This window comes from Dasypus novemcinctus, chromosome 1 (genome assembly GCF_030445035.2).
Source record: "Dasypus novemcinctus isolate mDasNov1 chromosome 1, mDasNov1.1.hap2, whole genome shotgun sequence".
NCBI lineage: Eukaryota > Metazoa > Chordata > Mammalia > Cingulata > Dasypodidae > Dasypus > Dasypus novemcinctus.
In genome coordinates this window covers 191,233,795-191,259,106 of record NC_080673.1, presented here as the reverse complement: position 1 = coordinate 191,259,106, position 25,312 = coordinate 191,233,795, and the positions used below count along the sequence as shown (strand labels likewise).

Here is a 25,312-nt window from a genome sequence, read left to right as displayed (position 1 = left end):
TCAACTAGAACATTGCATTCCCCTGGCCACTTTATCTCCAGGATAGGTACATTACCCAGTCAGGAAAAAGAAGAAAACAGTGAGACTTTAGGAAGAGCTCCTTTCTATGTGCTATATGACCATCTTACATGAGGCTTGACAGTGAAGCCAAAACCAAGAAACAGAGCTCACACAAGGAAAGAGGAATCAAGTCCTGGAATGGGCTCTGTGCAACCCTTGCACTAAAGGGTGAGATAAAGGGAGTAAGCTGAATGAAAGGAACGAGATTGAGATGAGGGTGGGATTGTTGGAGTTTCGAGGAGGACCTTCACTTCGAGGAATATCACAAAAAGGATGGCAGGATCACTGAAATATTTTAAGCAGAGGAATGACATGGTCACATTTGTCTTCAAGATAGACCACTCTAGAAGTATGTGCACAATGGAGTGGAGGGGGAAAGAGGCAAAGAAAACATTCAGATGTTATCAAAATCCATTCAAGAGATATTAAGGTTTGGGAATACAACAGTGGTGGGAAGAAGATGATATAGAAATGGAATTTTTTTTTGTTATTTAAAATTGGAGTTTTAAAATATTTTTAAAGTAAAAGTAATACATACATGTGATTTACAAATAGAGTAATGCTGAATGGCTTATAATGAAAAAACAGGAATCTGCTCTCTTGCCCTTCCTTAATCCTGATCCTGTTCCCCAAAAGCCAATGACTTTTTATTTTTAAAACTGTTCATGTGTACAGGTATTTTTGTGATCAGTCAGAACTGCCATGTTCACTTGCACAATTGTATGTGGCAGCCTTGTATTAGCTCCATATCTCCAAATAATATCATTATTTTCTTGTCATGAGTTTAAGACATCAAAATATCCATTTTCCATGCCTCCTTCCTCTCAATATAGTTACCTCACGGTCTGAATACATCTTTTTATTACATTTGTTGGTAGTACACTTTTATTGCTTGCTTCATGAACCATAGACAATATATTTGAGTCTACGTTTCTCAAGATGAAGATTTTTAGCACCCTTACTTTTCCATTTTCTCTTTCTTTCCCTTTCGCAGTTTCCACTTTTTGTCACCTGTACTTTTACATGAAGTCTGATAACTTTTACAATCTATTCTGTAACGATATTTAAATGTTCTAGGCTTTATATACATGTTGATCCTGAAAGTCGATCATCAATAAAAGTTGTAAACATGTTATGACTATGTTCTCTGAATAGCCAAGTTCTTCCTTTTTCCCTCCCTTCCTCCTTCCCTTCCTCACTTCCTCCCTCCCTTCCTTCCTTCCTTCCTAAGGTTTCTAACTGCTTTTGTGCCTTTTTGCTTTGTGAACCCCAATAGAATATTTAGTCTATTTTCAAGGGTGCTTGCAAATCTCCTAAATCCCCCCTTTCTCCAGATACCTCCTCAGGCAGCCCTTTTTCCTCCTACTGCATGGACTGACTGCATGCTGGGCAGATTTCCCAGAAAGTCATTCTGGTACTTCCTATCATCACGGTTCTTGGAAGGAGCCATGCTTAGCAGATTCCATATGTTCTCTTTTGTGGTTTACTCGTTTGTGTGGCTGGACTATATCTTCCAGGAATTTCCCGAAAATAGGTATCTGAGAAGTAAATTTTCTTAATCTTTTTAGTTTGAAGATGTTTTTATATACCTTCATACTTGACTGGTATTTTTCACCCAGAACTTTGAAAGGCATTTGTGATGGTTAAGTTCACTGTTCAACTTGACTAGATTATGGTGTCCAGCTGTTTGGTCAGGCAAGCATGGGCCTGATTGTCACTGTGAGGATAATTCATGGATTTAAAATCATCCGTCAGTTGATTGCATCTATGGCATCTACTACCAACAAAGGAGTTTGCCTTCAGCAATGAAAGAAGTCTCATCCAATCAGTTGAAAAGAAGAACCGATGATATCAGCAGTCAGAAAGAATTTCTATCTCTGCTTTAGCCAGCCAGCTTCTCCTAGGGAATTTATTGAAATCTTTATCAGAATTCCCAGCTTGCAGCCCTGCCCCATGGAATTTGGACAGTCACGTGAGCTAATTCCTATAATAAATCTCATAATATTTACATTATATAGGTATTTTCATATCTATCTTCTGTCAGTTGTTTCCCTGTAGAACCCTGACTAATACAACATTACTCCAATGTGCATTAGTATTATAGCATTCTGGATTGCTGATGGAAAGTTTGATGTTATTTGATTTTCACACCTTTGTAGGACCATTTCTTAGAAATTTTCTTGCCTTCTCTTTTCTCCCATTCCTGAACTCCTATGAGTCAGGTTTTATACTGTCTGGATTCAATCTCTGCTTCTTATTTTCTCTATTTTTCATAGCTGTCCTTTTTCCTGCATTGTAAAAGGTTTTCTTTATATTCCACCTTATTATACTGTTTGTTTTGTTTGTTTTGTTTTTGTTTTTACTTTGGCAAACATGTTTTTAATATCCATGTGCACTTTCTAATACACTGTTCCTTTCTCATGGCATTTTGTTCTTATTTTGCTATATTTTCTTTTTAAATCTATCTGATGGTAGTAATTAAAGTTGTTTTTTTAAAGTTGAATTCTATTTCTTAAATTGTTTCCTCTGGGATTACATTCTCTTCTGCTTGCTTATTTTATGCCCCCTTTCACTTTTTTTTTCTTTTCTTTTAAGGAACACTTAGAAAGATCTGGCAGTGTTTTACTATTTATCTTTTTTTCTCCCTGATACTGAGACAGTTTGAGAGTCATACATGGAAGTGTACCTTATCAACCCTGTATTCATTCTTCTATTAACTGGAATTGTTCAGTAAATATATTCAATTTTCATCTTTACAATACATGGAGTACTAATCTAAATTGTTTATTTTGCTAGAAAAAATACTACCATGCAGTATAACTTGCTTGACAAATTTAGGATTTCATAGTACAACTGTTTTAGAGCTTAAACGAAAAATATTTAATATTATCAAGGCTCCAAAAATACATTTTTATCTACCATCTCACTTTAAAAGACAGAAGACTGGCCTAAGTATGTGGAAAAATTTAGTTACAAAGGTGACTTTCTCCATCCCTTGGAGACTACATCCATTGGCTTCAATTTAAATAGGGATTTGCAAACATCCTAGAATTAGAAAGCATTTGCCCAATACTTTTCTTTTCCAAAAAGTTTTAAAACAATTATTAACTAGCAACTTTTTAGTAAAAAACAAATTATTTGATTAAGTTCTTTGGCAAAGGTGAGAAATGGAAAAGTCATTTGGGCCTGCACCATGGATTCCATTCATGAAATGAGGTCAACTGAATGGTTGCCTTAATAAACTTGGTTTGATTTCTGAAAACTTTCTTAATATAAAATGATGAATTTGGTAATATAGTAATCACGTAATGTAAGTGGAATGTAAGTTTATACTGCAATGGTGGTACATGAATTCTAAAGTACTTGGTTTGCCTTCACTATCTTACTTACTTTATTTAAATGCTTTGCTGTCTTTCAGCCCGAGGCTTATTTGGTTACCAATGATGTGCGTAGTCACATCTTGGCCTGAATATACCTCATCATTTCGTTTGCCATTAACATCTTTGTATTGTAACCAGTCTTAGACACCCAGAGTGCTTAAGAGAAGTGGAAAGATCACACAAACTGATAAAGATGGCTCTTATTGTGACGGAATGTTTTATATTTAGGAAGCTTCTATTCTTTCTTTCTGAGGTACTGGTACTAGGGACTGAACCCAGAACTCCATATATGTGAAGCAGGCATTCAACACTGGGCCACAGCCACTCAGCTTCCTTGAATTGATTTTTTCCTTTGTTTGCTTGTTGTCTGTCTTTGTTTTTTAGGAGGCACTGGGGACAAAACCAGGACCTCCCATATGGGAAGCAGGCGCTCAAATATTTGAGCCACACTCACTCCCAAGCTTCTATTCTTGAGAGGTTCAACCTCAGTTGTTTGCCAAAGCATACTTGTGATGATTATTAGTATTTAATTTATTAGTATCTGGATTTATTTTAAAAAGTTGGTTCTTTGTGGGAGACAGCCAGGGAACTTTGCATAAAGCCAGAGATCTAAGCTTAAAATAAATGAGCCCACAATGTGCTTTTTGGGCAAGCTCAGGCACTAAAACAGCTAGCACTGGTCGTGTATAGAACAATGCAATTGCTCTCTTAAATACACTACAGCTTCTGCCTTGGGGTTGCAGACTTCTGTGCAACTTGGAGGGAAAGGATAAAGGAACAGTTTTTTTCTCTGCTTTGGTATCACCGGACAAACTGAGTAGATAGGAATCTAAAGTAGGGGGTGGGCCCAGCACCTAAATGAGCCTAGTCCAGAAAGGAGGCCCTGCTAGCCTATCTGGAGTCTGTGTGAATCAGAAAAGATGTTTCCTCTGGATGGACACAGTTGCCATGCCGCGGCTCACAGCTCCAGCGCTGAGCAGGCAGTGGATTTCAGGCGCCCCGATACCCTCGGCAGACTGTCTCCTCTATGCAGAGCACAAAAAGTCCAACTGGACTAGCTTTCAGATTGAAAGTAGATGATAATGGCGAGGTGTGGGAGGTGAGAATGTTGGCAAGGGCCAGTTTATGAAAATGGATTATTTGGGGATGGTAATGCAACAGTGTAGGGAAAGAGGGTGGACTTCTTTCACTCATTCGTCCAGTATGTCCTGGGGATCTGCTATGCACTACTCTGATGCTGCTTGGCCTGCAATACAGGGCAGAATCGAAAGGCAGGGTCTGGGCACTCAGGAGCTTACTGCCTAGTGCAGACGCAGCGGGGGCAAACAGACAACAAACACATTATTGCACATCATGGCAAGTGTTCTGAAAGTAATAAAAAATAATATGAGAGAAGGAAACAGGAGGATGTAGTGATCAGGGAACACCTCAAAGTGAAGTTTAAGAGAAGACCCAAAGGATAAGACTTAGGGGGTGACATTAATTAAAGCTGAATCTGGTGAGATGGGACACAAAAGACACTTAATCAAAGAAATCTTGGGCTCAATGATTTTATATTTCTTTGTATTGTTTTCGTTTTGGGATTTTTATATTACTTCTATTTCCTATATTTAATAGATTTAATGATTTTGCTGAGAGTTTTGGGTAGATTCTTCAATTGGAAATGAATTCATGAATACAGCTCAATTTAGTTTTATCAGTTATTAGAAATTTGCAGCAATTGTGAAATATGTATGTCATTATCCAATTATTTTATTTCCTCAGAGAGCTGGAGACTTTCAGGTTTCCTCTAAGACCCAGGGATCCTCCCAGAACTTGAATCAGTTGCCAAAATGTCTGGGAGCAATACTGAGGTGGATGCATGCTTGCAATGTTTATACAAAGCCCCCCAAACTTGGGAAGCCAGAACTGGCCTCAGCCATTCCAAGCAGAATATTGCCACCAAAATAGTTAAAATTAAATTCACATTAACTAATCTTCACTTCCCCCCACTTCCATACCAGTTTTTAAAAAATTTTTTAATTTTTAATTATTTTTTATTTATTTCTCTTCCCTTCTCCACCTCCCCACCCCCCAGTTGTCTGCTCTCTGTGTCCATTCTCTGTGTGTGCTTCTGTGTCCGCCTGTATTCTTGTCAGTGGCACCTGGAATCTGTGTCTCTTTTTGTTGTGTCAGCTCTCCGTGTGTGCGGTGCCATTCCTGGGCAAGCTGCACTTTTTTCACACTGGGCGGCTCTCCTTGCGGGGTGCACTCCTTGTGCGTGGCGCTCCCCTATGCAGGGGACAACTCTGCATGGCAAGGCACTCCTTGCACCATCAGCACTGTGTGTGGACCAGCTCATCACACGAGTCAGGAGACCCTGGGTTTGAACCTTGGACCACCCATGTGGTAGGCAAACACCCTATCCATTGGGCCAAATACCAGTTTTATATCATTTTTGAGATCTAAGATGCAATAAGGAAAATAAACTTCTAAATGTCTGTGTGAACTGCCTACAATCTTTTCACATTCGGATGTTATTTCTGTGCTCAAATGCTACTTGCAAAAAAGTTGAATTGGAAGCATCAGAAAATAAAATAAGGGATTAAGCATAAAAGTTTTGGCCAGATGGGATTTTTGCTTTAAAGATGATGTAGTATTCTAGGCTGCTGCTTCTTACCATTTAGATTTTACTCAGTGTAGCCTCCTCCGATAGTTAAATTCATAAGTCAACTTGGCCAGGTTATGGTGGCCAGTTGTTTGGTTAAGCAAGCATTTGCCTGATTGTTAGTGTGAGAATACTTCATAGATTCAAATGATCAATCAGTTGGTTACATCTACAATGAACTGAAGAGATTGCTTTTAGTCTCTTCAGTTGATTGTAGATGTAGAGATGGCAGAAAACATGTGGAAATTGAGTTTTGATGTTGAATGGAAGGCAGGAGTTAAAAGTGATGAACTTGGATATTTAGCTGAGAAGATTTCCAAGTTAAGTGTGGAAGGTGCAGCTTGGTTGCTCCTTGTAGTGTATAGTGAAATAAGAGTGGAAAGGAATAACCTGAGAACTGAACTCCTAAACACAAAGAAATAAGAAATTATCCAGATAGTGTGCTCTAAGACTAGGAGATGGAAGCAGCTCTATCAGGGACCTTCATGTATTGCTGGAAAGCAAGTCCCCAGAGCACAGGGGTACATGTGAGGGTTTAACAGATCGTGGAGCCAGTCAACCATTTAATTGGAAGTCAGGATTGGAAATGCAGTTATGCAGGAAGGATCCATGGAAGTTTCCATTATCTGATGGTTTGGATCCTTGTGAACTGCACACAAAGCCAGCATGGCTTTTGTGAAATTTATATGAGTGGAATCACTGCCAGTCTGGGCTGAAAGGAACCAAGAAGGAGTGAATTGAACTAATAATGACTTTAAGGACAGAACCATGGAAGCCAAGGTCTGGGCCAAAGAGATCTCCTAGGGCCAAGAAAGTAGGTCCACCCATGTCTGTGGAAAGGGTAGGTTCACCCTTGTTCTCGGAGTGGACATGCCATATGCTCTGGTGCTTAGAGGGGGTAAACCTTATGCCCTGATTTTCAGGGAGAGGGCTGCCATCCCAATGCTCACAGATAGTGGGGCCTATGTCCTAGTGTTTGCAGAGAGACTGGCCACCATCCCAAGGCTTGGTGAGTGTAGGGTCTTCACCTCAGTGTTCAGAGAGAGCTTGACCAGTGGTCAAGGGCTTGGAAGCAGTGGGGTTGCTGTTTTTTCAGACCTGGAAAACAAAACCTCAAACCGTAGATGACTTTCAGACCTTGAAATCGAATAGAATTTGTCCTGCTGGGTTTCGGGATTGTTTGGGACCTGCAACCCATTTTCTTTCCAATTTTTCTCTTCTGGAATGGAATGTTTATCTTATTCCTGTTCCTTCATTGTATGTTGGAAGTTTTCACAGGCCCACAGATAGAGTGGAATTGTGCCCTAGGTCAGAGCATACCAAAAACTGATTTTGATGAGTCTTTGTACTGAAATGATTTAAGGTTTTTGGGAAGTTGTGATGGGATGAAAGTATTTTGCATATGGAAAGAACATGTCTTTTCGGGGTCCAGTGGGTGACCATGATGACATGGAGCTATGCACTCTAGAAAAACACGTTTCTAGATTTAGTCCATTCTGGTGTGATTCCCTTGTAAGACCTTTTCATAAGGTTACTACAGTGATAGTGTGGCCCAGCTGACCCAGGATGGGTCTTAATCTCTACTGAAGGTCTTATAGAGAAAGCCACAGAGAGTCGCCAGATGCTGTAGTCAATGAAACTGAGAAGCCAGGAGAGGTCTCCACATGCATTGCCATGTGACGAAAAAGTCAAGGACCAAGGATGGCTGGCAACTAGCCCCCAAATGCCACAGTCTTCTGGAGAAAAGTGCTGTCTTGATGATGCCTTGATTTTGGATTTCTCTTAGCTTCAACGCCATGAGCCAATACATTCCTGTTGTTTAAGCCAATCCATTCAACCCATTGCATGGTATTTATTTTGGCTGCTGGGAAACTAAAACACCTCCCTGGAGATTTGAGGCTCCCTGGATATTCTGTGTTGCCACTTGCTCTCTTTCCTATGGCCCTGTTTTCTTTTTTTTTTCTTTTTCATAGCACTTACCATTATCTGAAATTATTGTATTATTTAGTTGTTTTTGTTTTCTTGTTTATTGCCTGATTCCATACAGTGAAGTTAAAATTATATGCAGGCAGGATCTTTTGTACCTTCTTCACTGCTGTATTCACAGCACCTAGAACACAGTGCATAGTTAATTCTCAATAAATATTTTTTGAATGAATGCTTGACTGAATGGAATTCAGGAATAGAGAAACCTCATAAATAAAAGCTTATTGACTCAAAGGTGGCAAACGTCTTCTAAATTAAATGATTTTTCGATTAGATTTTATAAGTCACATATTTAACAATTTTAGTAAAATCATAACTGTGGACAAATTCACACAATTAAATAATTAAGGAAAGCGTAAGTATTTATTTGTCTTAGAGTTCAAATTATTAGTTATAAGTTATCTATTCATTACAGTAGAAATTCCTTCTAAAGTTTGGCATTTTCTTGTAGTATTTATCACTTTGCTTTACATGTTGTACATAGTGAAAATAATGGTGTTATTATTTTTATAATAATTATACCTAGCATTTATTATTATTATTTTTATAGTAATTATTCCTAGTGTTTAGTAAACACATACTATGTGATACATGCTGGTTTAAGTGTTTTATATAGATTATGTCATGTACAGCTCACAGCAACCTTATCACTTGACCACAGTTACAAACTTAATAAGTGACCAAACCAGAAAGTGAACTAATGAAATGTCATGATTGAACTTATGCTTTTTAACTGTATTCATGTACTATCTCTGGAGATATAATAACAAGTTGTTATTCTACAATATGCTTTGGGTGAAATGGTATGAGTTTAGGAAAAGTACTCAGAGAAGGAGGACAGGAATTGGGCATATGTCTCAGAGTATTTACTATGACTTTCAAAGTGACAACTTCAGAAGAAATGGTCACTCATTTAAAAGTATAAATTTTGGAGTGTTGACTTTTAAAAAAACACTTTAAGATCTCTATAGCCACCTCTTGTCTTTGCAATTTCTAGAATTTTGACAGAGCGTTAATGTGCAAAAACTCATGGAAGACTGCAATAGAGTAGAATAAATTAGGTAGATGAGGAACATGTCTTTCAAAATCATTTCAGTAGGTGCATATTCATTTTGTGATACTGAAAGCAGTAGACTTCTGTAATGGCATTCCAAATAAGAGAGTTTAATAAAATAACCAAGGAAAAAATGTACAAATCCATTAATTTCCCATATTGCCAGCACTATTTACCGAGAAAAGAAAGCTAACTATGCAATTCATGATAATCATAAAAAATGAACTAAGAGTAATAATGTTAACAAGAAAATATAAAACCTAGAAAATGATGAAACTTTGTTGAGGGATAATAAAAAGAAGACAAATTAATAGAGAAACATACCATATTCATGCAATGGACAACTGCAATAGGTACTAATTTGTGAGGCATGCAAAGGTGAGTGTATAACCAATCCTGGGCAATTATATGACTTTATCCCTTTGTTAGAGAGAAGTTGGCCCAAGAAATGAGTACTCAAAGAAAACTGAAGCAATCAAAATCCTTCCCAGGATCTTTAAAAATCGAGGCTGGGAGAGACATTCCGTTACTTCTCAGGTCTTGAAGATGAAAGAACATGAATCTGGGATTCATGGCAGCCATGTTTTCTAGAATTGGGGAAACCCACCTGAAGGCAGCAAAGTTCTGGAAGTATCAAGTCCCTGGTTCCAGTTTCCAAACTCTCCGGTGCTACTTATTTATTTCTGTGTTTTTTTGTTTTTGTTTTTGTTATGAACTACTTCAGTGCCTTTCCAGTAAATTCTCATTTATATGTTTTTATTTTTTGCTGCATTTATTGAAGATCTAATTCATATAGGAGAAGTCTCCTTATAGGCATCGAGTTTATACTCTAGTGGGTGATGACAGATTTTAAACAAATAAATAAATAAACAAGAAAATATTGAAGATAAAAGATAAGGGCTTTGATGAAAATTAAATGGTGCAATAGAATGGGAAGTGGGGTGGGACAGTATGACATTAATGTGGGATATCAGTGGGAAGACAATATTTAAAAAACTATTATTCAGCAGACTTCAGAAACACAGATACAAAAAGATGTGTGTGTGTGTGTGTGTGTGTGTATGTGCTTATTTTATTGTAGGAGTTGGCTCATGTAACTGTAGGGATTGAAGGGATTAGCAAATCTGAATTCCACAGGGCAGATCGCAAGTTGGAAATTCTGAAGAAGTTAAAGTTGAATTCCCCGGGAGAAGATAGCTGACTGAAGTAGAGGCAGAAATTCTGCCTCTGAAATCCTCATTTCTGACTTTAAGGAAATCCTCCACCTGATTGGATGAGGAGACTCCCCTTGTTGCTGAGAACAATCTCCTTTGTTGGTTGTAGTTGCAATAAACAGTAGATGCAATCAACTGACTACAGATGCAAATTAATCTATAAAATGCCTTCATAGTAGCAATTAAATGAGTGTTTTCATGACCAAACAATTGGACACCATAATCTAGCTAAGTTGACACATGAAATTAACCATCACAGAGACATAAATAATAGTTTGTTGATTTAATAGACACTTACTTTGACTATATGCTAGAGGTTATTTAATAGATTTATAGATATTAACAGGTTGCATTAGATTTCTTTCACTGGCAATGGAAAGACTTCATATTATTACAAATATTAATTGTAAATTTTGTTTCAATAAAATTTCCTAGTTTGTAAAATTTAATAAAAAAATCTTAAAAATACATAATTACAATATAAATTTCAAACGAATCATTTATTTGCTTTTGTTGGGGGGGGAGCCAAGCAATAAGAAAGAACCAAATATATGGAGAAAGAACAATAGGTGGAAACTTGCCATATCAGGTATTCAAATAAATAATAAATATAATCATTTAAAAGGTATGGAGATACTGTAAGAATAGCAAACTGATCAATATAAAAGAAAAAACAGTCTTTAAACAGGGTCTTGGTACTGTAAAATATATATTACAATGAAGATGGCTTAAAAATAAGTAGTTAAGGGGGACGTAGATGTGGCTCCAGCACTTGGATGCCTGCCTCCCATATGGGAGGCCCTGGGTTTCGTTCCCAGTGCCTCCTAGAAAAGACGAACAGACAGATGAGAAAGTCATCTGGGGGGGTGGGGGTGGAGGTGGAATAAATAAATAAATAAAATGAATAGAATAAAATAAATCTTAAGAAAATAAATAATGATGGGAGGAATTATTAAATAAATTAAGCTTTGTAGTTAGTTAACTGGTTGGCAGTATTCTAAGATGGCCCCTAAAGTTTCTGGGCCCTGGTGTAGAAAGAATAATAAAACATAAATTTGGGTTCTTCTGTGAAGAGATATTGTGAATGTAATCAAGGTCCCAAATCAGTCGGCCTTAAGATAGGGAGATTACTCAGGTGAGCCTGACCTAATCAGGAGAGTCCTTAAAAATGACCAGGCTCTTTGTGGAAGGAAATTCAAGGTGTGAAAGGGATTCAATGTGAGAGAGATTTGTCTTTGCTAGTTTTGAAGATGGAGCAGGCCATGTGACAAGGAATATGGGTCACCTTCAAGGGCTAAGAGTGGCTCCCCGCTGACAGCTAACCAGTAAATGGGGACCTCGGTGCTACAACCACAAGGACCGAATTCTGTCAAAAACCTGAATGAGCTTGGAAGTGGATTCTTTCTCAGGGTCATTGAAAAGAAATGCAACCCAGCCAACACCTTGCTTTCAGCCCCGAAAGACCCTGAGCAAAGAACCCAGGCGTGCACAGTGCCTGGGAAGAATGATAAGCTAATAAATGGATGCTGTTTGAGCTGTTGTGTTTGTGGTAATTTGTTATACAGCAATAGAAAATGAATATATTAACTTTTTAAAAAGAGTAAACTTAGAGAATCACCTCTTTGTAATACACAAGAATAAACTCCACAAGTGTCAATGTTTTAAATGCAAGGAATGGCAGCATAAAACTAACCTATCTGACTTCAGAATTTGGAGAGATTTTATTTTTAATTATGTAATATTAAATATAGAGAGGATAAATGCAATGTATATGTAAGCTTTGGTGCATAATCATAGAGCAACACCTTTGAGCCTGTCACTAAACTTAAGAAATTGGATATTCCCAATGCTGTTGAAGCAATCTGTGCTCCTCTAGGATTCCTTCCTTCTTTGTCCAGTCCTCTACCCCTCCACCCCAACCAGATAAACTCTATTCTCAATTTTACGTTTATTTTTCCTTCCTTTGCTTATGTTTACATTAGCAATAAGCACCATGTATGTATGCATGTATATATGCATGCATCATTAAACAGCCATATTTGTTCAATTTTGCTTGTATTTGAGCATTATGAAATATCATATTCTATGTAGCTTTCTATGGCCTGCCTTTTTCTCCACTTAAGATTATGTTTTAAACATTTTGTTCCTATTGTTGCATATAGCTTTGGTTCATTCAATTTTACTGTGACATAATAAAACGTGTCAATGTACTATAATTTATCCAACCTTCTGTTATTGGACATTATGGTCATTTCCCTTATTTTTGCTGATAGCAAAAGCACTTCTGTGAATATTCTCATACATGCATCCTGATTTCTCTAGAAAGTATACCTAAGGAATTAAACTGCTAGATTGTAGATATACACATGCTAAACTTTACAAGATAATGCCAAATTTTTTTCCCCAAGTGATTGTACCAACTCATAATCCTACTAGCAACATTTGTCGATATTTGTTATTTATTTCTGCTAATCTAATGGATATATTATATATCTAATTATGGTTTTGCTTTACATTTTTTTTGTTCTTATAGAATTGAAAGCATTTTTATATTTTATTGGCCTTTTAGCTTTCTTTCCATGTCTTGTAGATATTTTTCTACTGAGTTATTTGACTTATTCTTTTTGACTCAAAGATGCTCTTGATGTATTTTAGATAGTAATCCTTTGTCAGTTGTTCAAATTGCAGTTATCTTTAACAATTTATGTTTTGTCTTTTCACTTTCTTTATGGTATCTTTAGATGAGCAAAAAGTTTTTCATCTGATTATAGTAGAATAATCAGACTGATAAAACTGGCAAGTAAAGTAAGACTGACCAGTGTTTTACTTACTGGTTTGTGTCTCATTTAAGAAATTCTTCTTTATCCTTTTGTCATAAGATATTCTCCTGTATTTTCTTCTAAATTTTTAAAACATTTTGTTACCACATATATGTTTTTAATCCATTAAAATGTGATTTTTGTATATAGCTTCATGTGGGGGTTCATTTTTTTTCCCTGTAAATGACCAGTTGTCCTAGCATCATTTATTAAAAAGTCTGTTCCTCCAGGTATCTGTAGTGTCATCTCTGTTAGACATCAAGATTCCATATATGCATTCTATTTCTCAGTACTCTATTCTGTACCATTGATTGATTTATCTTTGTGCTCATAAGACACTGTCTTAATTAAAATAACTTTGTAATAAAACAATACTTGATGGGACAGTTTCCCCATTTTATTTCTTCTTTGGAGTATTTTACTATTTTAGGGCCTTTCCTTTGTCATATACATTTTAGAATCAACTTGCTAAGTTCCTTAAAGAAATCTATTTGGAATGAGAAAAATTACAAAAAAATTTTGAGTGTGCGTAAAAATAAAGGCAATAGTATAAAGAATATTTAATGTATCAATCAACATATCTACCAGCTAAATAATGGTTAAGGTTTTCCATATTGTTTCTCTATTTTTGTCTTTGCTAAAGTATTTTAAAGTAAATCCCAGCTATCATGGCATTTTCCCCCTAAATATTTTTGGAAGCAACATTGAAATATAAGGATATTTTCTTACATGTCCACAGTACCATTTATCCCTAACAAAATTAACAATGATTCCTTAATACAATCTAATATATATTCAAGTTTCCCCACTTGTCCTCGAAATGTCTTTTTACAGTTAATCTGCTAACATCTAAGATTCAAATAAGGTCTACACATTGCATTTGGTTGTTATGTTTCTCAAGTTTTAATCTAGACAGTCCTCCACTCTCCCCACCCATCCCATCCACTTATTTCTGCCATTGATTTCTGAATGACACCAGGTCAATTCTCCTGTAGAATTTCCTAAATTTTTGATGTGTCTAATTACTTCTTTTGAGTGTCCTTTAATTAATTCCTCTATCCTCTGAATTTCAGATCCAAAGACTTGATTTGATTCAAGTTCAAGAGGCATGTAATGAAGTGTCTGATTGTACTACTTTTAGTAATGCTAACAAACATCTCACAAAGAAGGGAGAGGCAGCTTCCGAGAGGAAAGGATGCAGGACTGTAGCAGTTTGATATTGTTCGTAAATTCCAAAAATAGATATTGGATTATGTTTGTGAACTGGTCTTTTCCTCTGGGCATATTGTATTGTACTAGATTCAGAGATTTCATTTTTACTTGATTAAATTGTAATTAAGACTTTGATTGGGCCATGTTAGTAGGATGTTGGGTCCCCACCCCCTGTGTGGGCAGGGACTCACAGAAAAAACCACAAGGCCGAGCAGACAGCTCAGTTTTGATGCTGGAATTTTTGATCCTGGAGTCCCAGGAAGTAAACACACAGAGAAGCAAATACATGAGGAAAGAGAGAAGGCTCCATTAGACATGGCAGAGGCCCCAGGAAGAGAGACAAGCTGTCTACCTGACAGTTTATAGCTGGCCTTGTGGAGAGAGCATCGTCCCAGCCTGCAGCTGAGAAGGGGAGAAGCTGGGACCATGGAGCCTTGGGAGGAGGAAGAAGGCTAGACCCTCATAGACCATGCCCACATCTTGTGTCAAAACGTGGCAACAGACTCTAGGTGAGAAAGTACCTCTTATGTACTTCTTGGACTTTTAATGGCCCAGTAACTGTAAGCTTCTACCCCAAATAAATACCCTGTATAAAAGCCAACAGATTTCTGGTATTTTGCATCAGCATCCCTTCAGCTGACTAATACAAGGACAGATAGCAATAAATGTAGAAAGAAGCTAGTGTTTAGACTAATGCCTATAATATGAACAGCATGTGCCAAGCACAGAGTAGTAGTAAGATGTTAAATAATATGGTCAAGGGGCTAAAGCCCAGTTTTGTATTTAGAAATAGTTCTAGAAGAAGAGCATGAGGAAGAATGAGATTGAAGGCATAAGCATGGGTCACTAATCAGGGAATTTTTCATGTTTAAGCACACATACATAGTCACTGTGGGTCCAGGAGAGGTCCATGAAAATGTTTGGGGTGTGGTGCAATAATCACACTTATATTTTAGAGCGAATGTTTTGGTGACTAGGTGGAGGGAGGCAGGATTAAAGGAGGCTGTTGTAGCGCCTTATTGAAGGGGGAATAATTAAAGAATTGAGCTAAGACTTAGGCAGTGCAGCTTCCAGAGAAAAAGATGCATTTGAGAGATATTGAGGACATGGAAACAATATGCTGGCTTTTCCAAATCAAAGATGACTCCCAGGTTTCTGGCGTAAGCTGTCCATTCTCTGCCAGTTTCCATTTAGTACATGCCTTCCATTCATTATGGCAGGAACTAAATAGGAACCACATGAAACCCATCACTGGTCAATTCAGAATCAGTGCAGAGAAGTGAGTTCCCCTGTCAAGTGCTGCCACTGTGGATAGGCACTGATACATCAGACCTGAAGTTCAGGAATATACAGTTTTGGAAGTCATATAAACATTAGTTAGTGCTCTAGGAATGGATGAACTCATTCAGGGAAAGAATGAGAGTAAATTTAGAAGACAGCCTAAGAGACACCCAAGGCAAACAACATTTGGGTGGTGAATGAAGGAAGGAGAGCTGAGTTTAGTCAGAGGGATAGAATTAAATCAAAAGAGAATGGTGTTGTGGAAGTTAAAGAATGAGAATCTTTCAAGAAGGAAGGAGTAGCCAATTTTGGTACATGGAGTGAAGAGGATCAGTAAAATGAGGATCCAAAATCTGTCCATTTGATTTATGAACAAAGATGATAGTTGGGACATCCCATTTCAGTGGAATAAGGGTGCAGAAGACATCTTGATATAGGTAGAGGAGAATGAATTGAATTTGTGGAAGTGGACACATAAGTATAAATTATTTCTAGAAGCTTGACTGAGATGGCAAGTAGATGTAGGACAAAGATATAGAATATAGGATAATAGTTGGATGTTGAAGATTGCATAGTATTTAGTTTGAGGAAAATAATGGGGAAAGCATTCCAAGCTAGAAGAGAGTATCATGATAACAGGTACAAACAAAAGTGGAATGTGAACAAGATCTAGTGAAATATTAGAGTAGGAGAAAATTACCTTTGTATAGGAGTAGGGGTGCTAAACCTGAAAAGATCTTTGAAGTCGTGATGGGGGAAGAGGAGGGGAATTTGGAGGACATTTGAAAGCGTTTCACATTTATCCTGTGGGAAGCCATTAAAGGTGTTTGACCAGAGGAGTGAAATGATTTAAGAGATAATTCAGAAGAATTAATTTGACATCAGTGTTTTATCAGTCATAGAGTTATGGTTGAAATTCAACTTAAGCTCAAAAGGAATTTTGCTTTGGTGGCATATAGGGGCAACTCATAGATAGGAAGCTGAAAGTATCAGACTTGGAAAAACACAGGACCAAATCAAATCCAGTGGTCTAGGTAGAAAGAATTATTCTACAGAACTGTCAATATTCCTCACCTGAAATAAACGAGATACGATCATTTTCACTTTTTGTTTTATATCTGCTCAATTTTTGTAGTCCAAGAGAAAGCATCTGATGGTTCATCTTGGGTCAGAGATTTGCCTATTGAGTGTTGGAAAGGAGCACACCCTGATTAACAATCCTAGATGCAGTGGAGGAGAGGTAATCATCTCAAAGAAAATTGTGACACTGTTACTAAAATGTCTGCAACAAACATGTAAGGGAAGAATCTAGGCATATGGTAATTTCAAAGTGCAGTATTAGTTGATGAGAGATTGGACTAAAGTGAAGGAATATGTCAAAGAAAGTGTTGATAGAAACCAGAAACTGATTGGTGAGAAGGAGCTATGCACTGGGTGATTTGAGGAAATGACAAAAGCAAGGTGTTCAGGAGGACAAGCTTGTTTTATAAGAAGGTCTAGGAAAATTTATTGTATTCAGCTGCCAAGCACAAATACTCTTCATATTTCATAAGGATCCCAAAACTGCAGAAAGGCAGGGGCCTACCTTCTACCATGGGAGCCAAAAGTAAGTATGTGTGGGATCACATATTCTCTTTCAAAGCTTCTTCATAGCTAAAGTGTAGGCATATGACCTAAGTTGGGTATATCAGACACTCCCATGTGGAGTTTAGATTTTTGAAGGGATGATGGAAAGATGGAAGGGATAGAGATTATTGACTGTGGCAGAGTTGAGAGTACTGCAGCCTGAGAGTAAGTGTCCAGTGGTGATGATATCAGGGCAGCCTTCTCAGCAGCCTGAGTCTGTAGTGGAGTTATGTCTGTGTCTTGGTTCCCTTAGTTTCTGCCTAATATCTGAGGCTGGTTCTCCAGCCCTTCCATTGATCCTGTGAGCTAGCCCATATAGCCCTCCAATCAATTCTTTTTCTGCTTAAGTTGAGAGTTAGTTTCTTTTGTTTGAAAATATGAATGATGATGTAACAGGTCTATAAGAGTCGGCAGTAATTGGCATTTTAGTCGTGTCAAGTGGAAGCAAATAGCATGACAATAACATAGATATGTCCAGGGTCAGCTGGTAAGTGCAAGGAGCACAAGAAAGGAGTCAGTAGTAGAGGTAGGTTTGGTTATTATCCATCTAGATGTGATTAAGGCAGTTATGACAGTGGCTGAGTTTTCTGGGGAAAGAGTCTGAAGAGAGAAAAGAACGCCAAAGGCTGAACCTTGGACCATCCCACAGTGAGAGAACAGGAGGAGAAATGAGTGAATAGCAGTAGTCACAGAGGTGGATGGAAAGATACTATAGCTCAATGATACAGATGTGAAGGAAGGAGAAAAGTTCAAAGAAAAACCCAAGGGTCAAATTGGCCACAAAGTGATCAAAGAGAATGACAAGCAAATATAATTTATTCAGTATGTCATTGGTAGCATTAAAACTATTATAAATATCTGAGCAAAGTGTAACCTATACAGTGATAATAGCTAAACATTGATTGTCTCCTAGATAGAGGCCTGTGATAATCACTCTAGAAGCATTATTGTATGTGAAGTACATAATATTATTATGCACCTTATGTATACAAAGAAACTGAGGCTTATTGAAATGAAGTAATGTGCCTATGTTCACAAGGCTATGTTGTGGATTTGGGATAGAAATAAGTCTGTAGGATTCCAGAGCCCTTAACCCTCTTCTGTAGGTAGTAACCATGGTATGGTGGCAATGTTTTCATGTGCATCTTAAAACTGAGTTTACCAGTTCTTAACCCTCTCAATATAATACAACAATCTCTCAATCTTTCTGCTGATGATTCATTTGTACCTTGAACTACTTTATAGTTTCATACTGTTGGATCTTTGCCATTTATAAATGCAGTCAGATTTTACCAAATTAAAAAAAAGTCCGTGATTATGTTTGGAGTCTTTGGATTTGAGCAATCTTTATATTGGAAAGTTTACCCAACTTTTGCAAAACATGGGAGTTTCTCCTCTCACAGTTTGATGACTTTAAAAAAATTTTGTACACTACATTCTACAGTTTACTTAAAATTTACCAGAAAACGGACTAAAATCATGTATGCAATTACTTATGTGGTTGTATATATATTTACATATCTGCAAATTGCATCTTTGTTCTATCTTTGACACATTTTAATTTTAAGCCTATAAAGAGGAAAAACATTCAGAAATCATCATTTCCCTGTCGTTTTTGTTCTCCCTCTCTTCCATTCTACCATAATAACTAGCTCTAGTCCTAACGTTAGACTGGCTGGGTTTAATTCTTGGCTGCTCCAGTTATTAAGTACTTGGTCTTAGGCAAGATATTCAATTACTCTGTGTCTCCATTTTCTCACCTGGAAGTGGAAATTATAATAATATCTACTTCATTCCATTCTTAAGAGGACTAAAAGATATGTCAGACAGAGCTCAGAACAGTGCCTGTTATATACAGCAAGTCGTCATTAAATGTTGATTATCATTATTCCAGGTTGCCTCAAACTCTGTGTGATGGACAAAACAATTTGAATGCTGGTCTTGGAATGTAGTTTGTTTGCAGCCTTCAAATTTTTGCTACCATCTCTTCTTCTAACCCTGCTTTCTCTTCATCTCTCCATGTTTCCCACCTTTCATCAAAATATGATTAAAAAGTATTTTTGTGTGGCCATCCTGACTAACCTTATGTATATGACCTTTCCATTACATCAAGCGTTTTCTCAACTCTTAAGTCAATTGTCCATCTCAGTCCTTTCAATTTACAGTTCCTTTGCACATCTAGTTCTATGTGTTTCCAAGTTCTTTCCCTTACTCCTGGTTTTTACTGTTATGGTGTGGTGGAAAGAAAAATGCACTGGGGTTGGTGTCTAAATTACATTTCCTGCCCTGATACGAACAAGGTGCATCACTTTGGACCAATCCTTTATGCTCTTTGGGTCTCATTTTCTACTTCTGTAAAATAGGGAATTGGGCTAACAGTGAAAGCTAACCTTGAGTGATTTCTGTGTGCTAGGCTCAGTGTCAAGCACTTTTGCACCAATTTTGCAATAGCCTATAAAGCTGGCTCATTTTATAATGTTGCAACTGAGGTTCACACTGACTAAGTAATTTGACTCAGCAGGTCTTTCTAACATCCAAATTTGCAATTTTATAGGTGTAATAACCCTAGAAGATAATGAACTTCCTGGAATCTTATATGATACTATCTTTTAAAAAAGTAATTCCTGTATAAAGCAAGTCTATTTTTCTTTTTTTTAAAAAATTTTTTCTCTTTATTTATTTTTTTAATGTTACATTAAAAAAAATGAGGTCCCCATATAACCCCCACCCTCCTCACCCCGCTATTCTGCGCATAACAACAACCTCCTCCATCATCATGAGACATTCATTGCTTGATTACCTATCTACTTGAAAATTGCAATTATTAGGTCTGTTTTGAGGAACTGGAACTCACCGAACTTTGGGTAAGTTTAAAAAAATGATGTATGTATAAGATTATTATCAACATTTTTGAAATAATACAACTCCTTTTTTTTTCTTAAATAACATTTGGTTTCAAAAAGTTTTCACAAATGAAAAACTGACTTTTGAACTAAAAATTTTTCAAGGATTCTTCATCCTTTCTGTGTTTGTGGAACTAGGTCATTGAATAATGATTCAAGATATCTTTTTGTTGTTGTTGTTGTTAATAACCTTTAAGAAATTATATTGACATTGGGATAAAGAGTTTATATTAATATCCCCAAAATTGCTACATATGGTAAATTGATGTTTACATGGTCTGAGGAAAATAGAACATTAAAGAATTCCGAGCTCGACTATCTCCTAAAATTGAGCTGGGTAATTTTTCTGTATGACCCAGGAAACTGAGCTAAAATTTTAAAAGTTTTAAAATCTCTACTTCCCTTTCTAACACCCCTCTTTCATAGGAATTCTTCAGATCTCTGGATAAGCATCTGGATGCCTTCAGGGCTTGTCAAGATTCTAGAGAATTCAGACAAAATATTCTCTCTAACCTCAAGAACAAAATAGATTTCCCTTTGCTTCATTTACTGTTCCCATCAGCATTTCCCAGAATGTGATCCACAAACTATTTCTTTGGACTATTTACAGATGTTCCTTGAAAAAAGTATTCTGTACTCAAATAGATTTTGGTAACCCTGGGTGAATCAAAACTGACAACAAAGAGTAAATTGTCATTTTTCTCAGAGTGTTGAGTGTTGAGTACGCTTTTAATTTTTTGCCCACCAAATTTTTGTTAAGCACCTTTCATGGGCAAGACACTCGGCCAGGCTTTGAGACACAGGAAGGACATGGCCCCTCCCCGCAGGGAACCAAGTTCTTGGGAAAATCCCTTGTCAACTCACAAGAAAATGGTAGGTATACAAAGTTCCCAATATTTTTCTTTTTCTGTCCTTATTTTTTTTCTTTGTTCTTTGTCTCTATTCCCAATATTCTTTTGACCTCAAGAATCTTGTGTGTGTGTGTGTGTGTGTGTGTAGCATCTCTAGGGACTACTTTTCTGAGGGCCATGTTTTGTGAATGCAGGTCTATGCTTATCAGTTAATTCCCTGGATGTTGCCTTTCTCAAGGTTTTCCCTAAGAAATCCAGATGTTAGGGAAGAAGGTCAGAATGGGCAAACAATGAGGTAGACCCAAGTGATGACTTTACATTCATCGTTCCTCCTGAGCACCCAGCCAGGGTGAGGTCAGTCCTTGGAATACAGGGACAAGATGGAAAATACAGTATTTGAAAGTAGTGAAGATATTTATTGGTTTCAAATCAACAGAGATGATGGTGGACATCCTATATATTCAGAAGTTTCCAAAATATCACTTGTCCAATTTGAATCTAGTCAGAGTGATTCCGTGGGTGTAACATCTTCCTTTCTGTCCTGGGCAGGGTGAGGGGGATGAGGAAGAGATGCCACCAGGAGACTACTTTGTACTCACCAGATTAAAGGGTTTGGGGTACCTTTACAATGTGGAGAAAAATGAAGCAAGCAAAGGTTTGAGATTGTGAGAACAATGGTGCTGGGTGGGAGAAGAGCATGATCCAGGAAAACAAGTTTGAGAACTGAATTTATTTCCAATCTAAGAGCCAAATGTATAGGTTAACTTAAATCCAACATATAAGTGTAAGATCTACTGCTCATAGACCCTCATTGGGTAAAACCACTGTTTTACCTGAAGAGTGGCTATTTCCTAGTGCTGGGATGGTATCAGGAAAGGACAAGGCTTTGATGTTAGTCAGAGCTGGAGCTGAGTCCAAGCTGCTTCCCTTTTTGTGAAAGCAAAAAGTTTAATTATAAGGGCTTGTGACCTATAATTGTACTGTCCTTATTTCATGCAAAGGTTCTGGGAAGGTTGCAAAGATGAAACAAACAGGAACTTTGTCCTCAAAAGAGCTTATGATTTGAATAGGAGATAAGACATGGACTTTTACCCATGATATAAAGTAGAAAATGAATAAATGCCATGAGAGTGTTATAAAGGGCTAGGTAATCCTATACTTTCAATTTATTATTTCATTCATTTCAAATAATGAGAGCCTCTCATAAGTGTTTTTTTTTTTTTTTTTTTTAGTGTTGTACATTTATTACAGTTGATGCAAGGAGGTTAAACTATTACTGTTAACTCTAGTCCATATTTTGCTTTAGGTTCTTCCCCCCCCCACCAATATACCAACCCATTATCAATATACTGTACAAGTTACATTTCTTTGTTATACATCCTAAAAAAACATTCTTATATTTATATTACTAATCAGAATCCTCAGCCATCAATGTGTTCAATGTGTAATACAATACCATGTTTTAACCTTTGCCTTCCCTTTTAGCAACGTATACAACCCAAAGTTTCCCCTTTCAACCATGTTCAAAGACATAATTCAACCCTGTTTATTACATTCATGCTGTTGTGCTCCAATCACCACTGTTTCCAAACCATTACCTAATTAGGTTTTTTTAGGAGGTACTGGGGATTGAACCCAGGACCTCATACGTGAGAAACAGGCACTCAACCACTTAGCTACATCGGCTTCCCTCTTTGATTTCTTTTAACAATGTTGTGTAGTTTTCTGTGTACAAGTCCTTTTTCCCTTTGTTAAATTCATTCCTAAATATTTCATTCTTTTAGTTGCTATCACAAATGGAAGTTTTCCTGATTTCCTCCTCAGATTACTCAACACTAGTGTACAGAAACACTACTGATTTTTTACATGTTGATCTTACATCCTGCCACTTTGCTGGACTTTTTATAAGCTCTAGTATCCTTGTAGATTTTACATGACTTCCTATAAATATGCATATAGGATCATATTACCTGCAAATATTAAAGTTGTATTTCTACTTTAATGATTTTTGAAATTATTTTTTTATTTTTAAAGAAGTTTTAGGTTACATAAATGCTATATAAAAAACATAAGGTATTCCCATATGGCCCACTCCCTCTCCCTCCCACATTTTAAAGACTTTTATTTTTTTTTCTAGCCTGATTGCTGTAGGAAGAACTTCTAACACAATGTTGAATAAGAGTGGTGACAGTGGGATTCCTTGTCTTGTTCCAAGTCTTAGAGGGAAAGATTTAAGAATTTCTTCATTGGGTAAGATGCTAGCTGTGGGTTTAAAAGAAATTTATTGAAGTATATCACTCATACATGAAATACATAAACAATAAGTGTATAGTAATAATTGTGAACTTATAAAGCAAACACACATAACATTATACAGGTATCTTATATATCACCCTACCACCAATACCTTTCTTTGTTGTTAAACATTTTTAAACTAAGTATTTTCCCCCAACCCACCCTATTATTATTTTTATATCATTTATACATGAACATACATAAACAATAAGTGTATAGTAAAAGTTGCGAACTTACAAAGCAAACATGCATAACATCATACAGGGATCCCATACATTGACCCTATACCAACACCTTGCATTGTCATGAGACATTTGTTATAAATTATGAAAGAATATTGTAAAAATCTTACTACTAATTATAGTCCTTATATTACATTTGATGTATTTTGCCCCCCAACCCACCCTATTATTATTTTTAAGATACATTTTTATGACAGAAGTTGTAAACTTACAAAACAGTTATGCACATGTGAAGAGTTCTCAAACAAAGCCTTCTATCAACACAGCACACCATGGTGGAGCATTTGCTACAGAATATAAGATAATATCATCCAATTATTACCAAGTCCATAGCGTATATTTGGCACACATTTTCCATACTCCCCATACATCTTTGCCATAGATGCAAGACTATTATATTACTACTGGTAACCACAGTCCATAGGTCACTCCAGTTGTATTTTTCCTTTGCTTCTCCACATTCCCACCACCCTGCAATAGTGATGTACATTTGCTTTAGCTCACAAAGGACACTCTTGCATCTGTACCATCAACCACAATTCTCACCCACCTCTGGGTAAACTGTACTTTTCAGTCCCTAGATTATTCTCTAGCATTCTGTCAATTGGCATTTATATCCCTAGACTACTTTTTTTCAGCCACATTTCCATTTATAAACCAGCTGTTACTCACTATAATGTGTTACCATCAACTCTGTACATTTCTGCACTTTTTCAGTAAAGCTAATCAAAATGTCTACATAAATTAAACTTCAGTAGTCCATCTCAGTCCTCCTCTTATCTCATTGAAGAATCCACCACCTACCACCAGGGCTTGAAGATATTTTCCTACATTTTCTTCTAGAAGCTTTATAGTTCTTGCTTTTATATTTAGAGTTTTGATTCATTTTGAGTTAAATTTTTTTTTTTTTTAAGGTGTGAGATAGGGGTTCTCTTTTTTTTTTTTGGCTATGGATATCCAGCATCCAGTTCTCTCAGCATCATTTGTTGAATGGACTGTTCTGCCTGAGCTGGGTGGGTTTGACAGGCTAGTCAAAAATCACTTGACCAGCCCCCTTTATGCACATTCTGACCCCCCATCAGCAGCCGCACTCCCAGATTCTTCATCACCTGCAGCAGGATGGACAGACGGGCAGCGGGCAACGTAGCCAGACCAGCTCCATCCCGCAGAAGCCCCAGACCAACAAGTCTGCCTACAACAGCTACAGCTGGGGGGCCAACTGAGGCCCTGGGCCTCTTCTCTCGGCCCCATCTTCTGAGAGGGTTACCCAGCCCGGCAACTATGGAAACAGCATCAAAGAGAAAAAGGAATGTTGGGGGGTTCCGCTGCCCCCACCCCCAGTGGAGCTCCCCATGCCTCAGCTTCATGTCTATCCCATTCCCATACCATCCCCCACCCTGTTGTATGTATTATAGGATTTGTATTTTTTTTTCCTTCCTTTCCTCTTCCTCTTCCTCTCCCCTACCTCTTGCATTTAAGATTATGAAACTTTGCTGGGGGCCCTGCCCTTCCTTCTCCTCCTCCTGTTCACCCTGGTGGTGTGTGGGTGAGATGGGGAGGTGGGACCCTCAAATATATATCAGCCCAACAGCCCTAAGTCTCCTCCTTTATTATTAGGAAAACAAAACAACAACAACAAAAATGGCGTCATGAGTATGAACAGCATTTGTCAGATGAATTAGTTGAAGTGTTTTTTGTTTTTTGTTTTTTTTTGTACTGTGTCCTCAAATTTAATGGATTAA

General features: G+C 37.2%; 1 long non-coding RNA gene across 1 annotated transcript; it reads right to left on the bottom strand.

Annotated features, from left to right (window-relative positions):
* Positions 1-23,139: 23,139 nt before the first annotated feature.
* Positions 23,140-24,840, bottom strand: LOC131279165 (uncharacterized). Its single transcript, XR_009186522.2, has 3 exons — positions 24,680-24,840; positions 23,783-23,857; positions 23,140-23,295 (listed from the first exon to the last, which is right to left on the bottom strand). It is a non-coding gene; the product is annotated as an uncharacterized lncRNA (long non-coding RNA).
* Between the last annotated feature and the right edge of the window lie 472 nt (positions 24,841-25,312).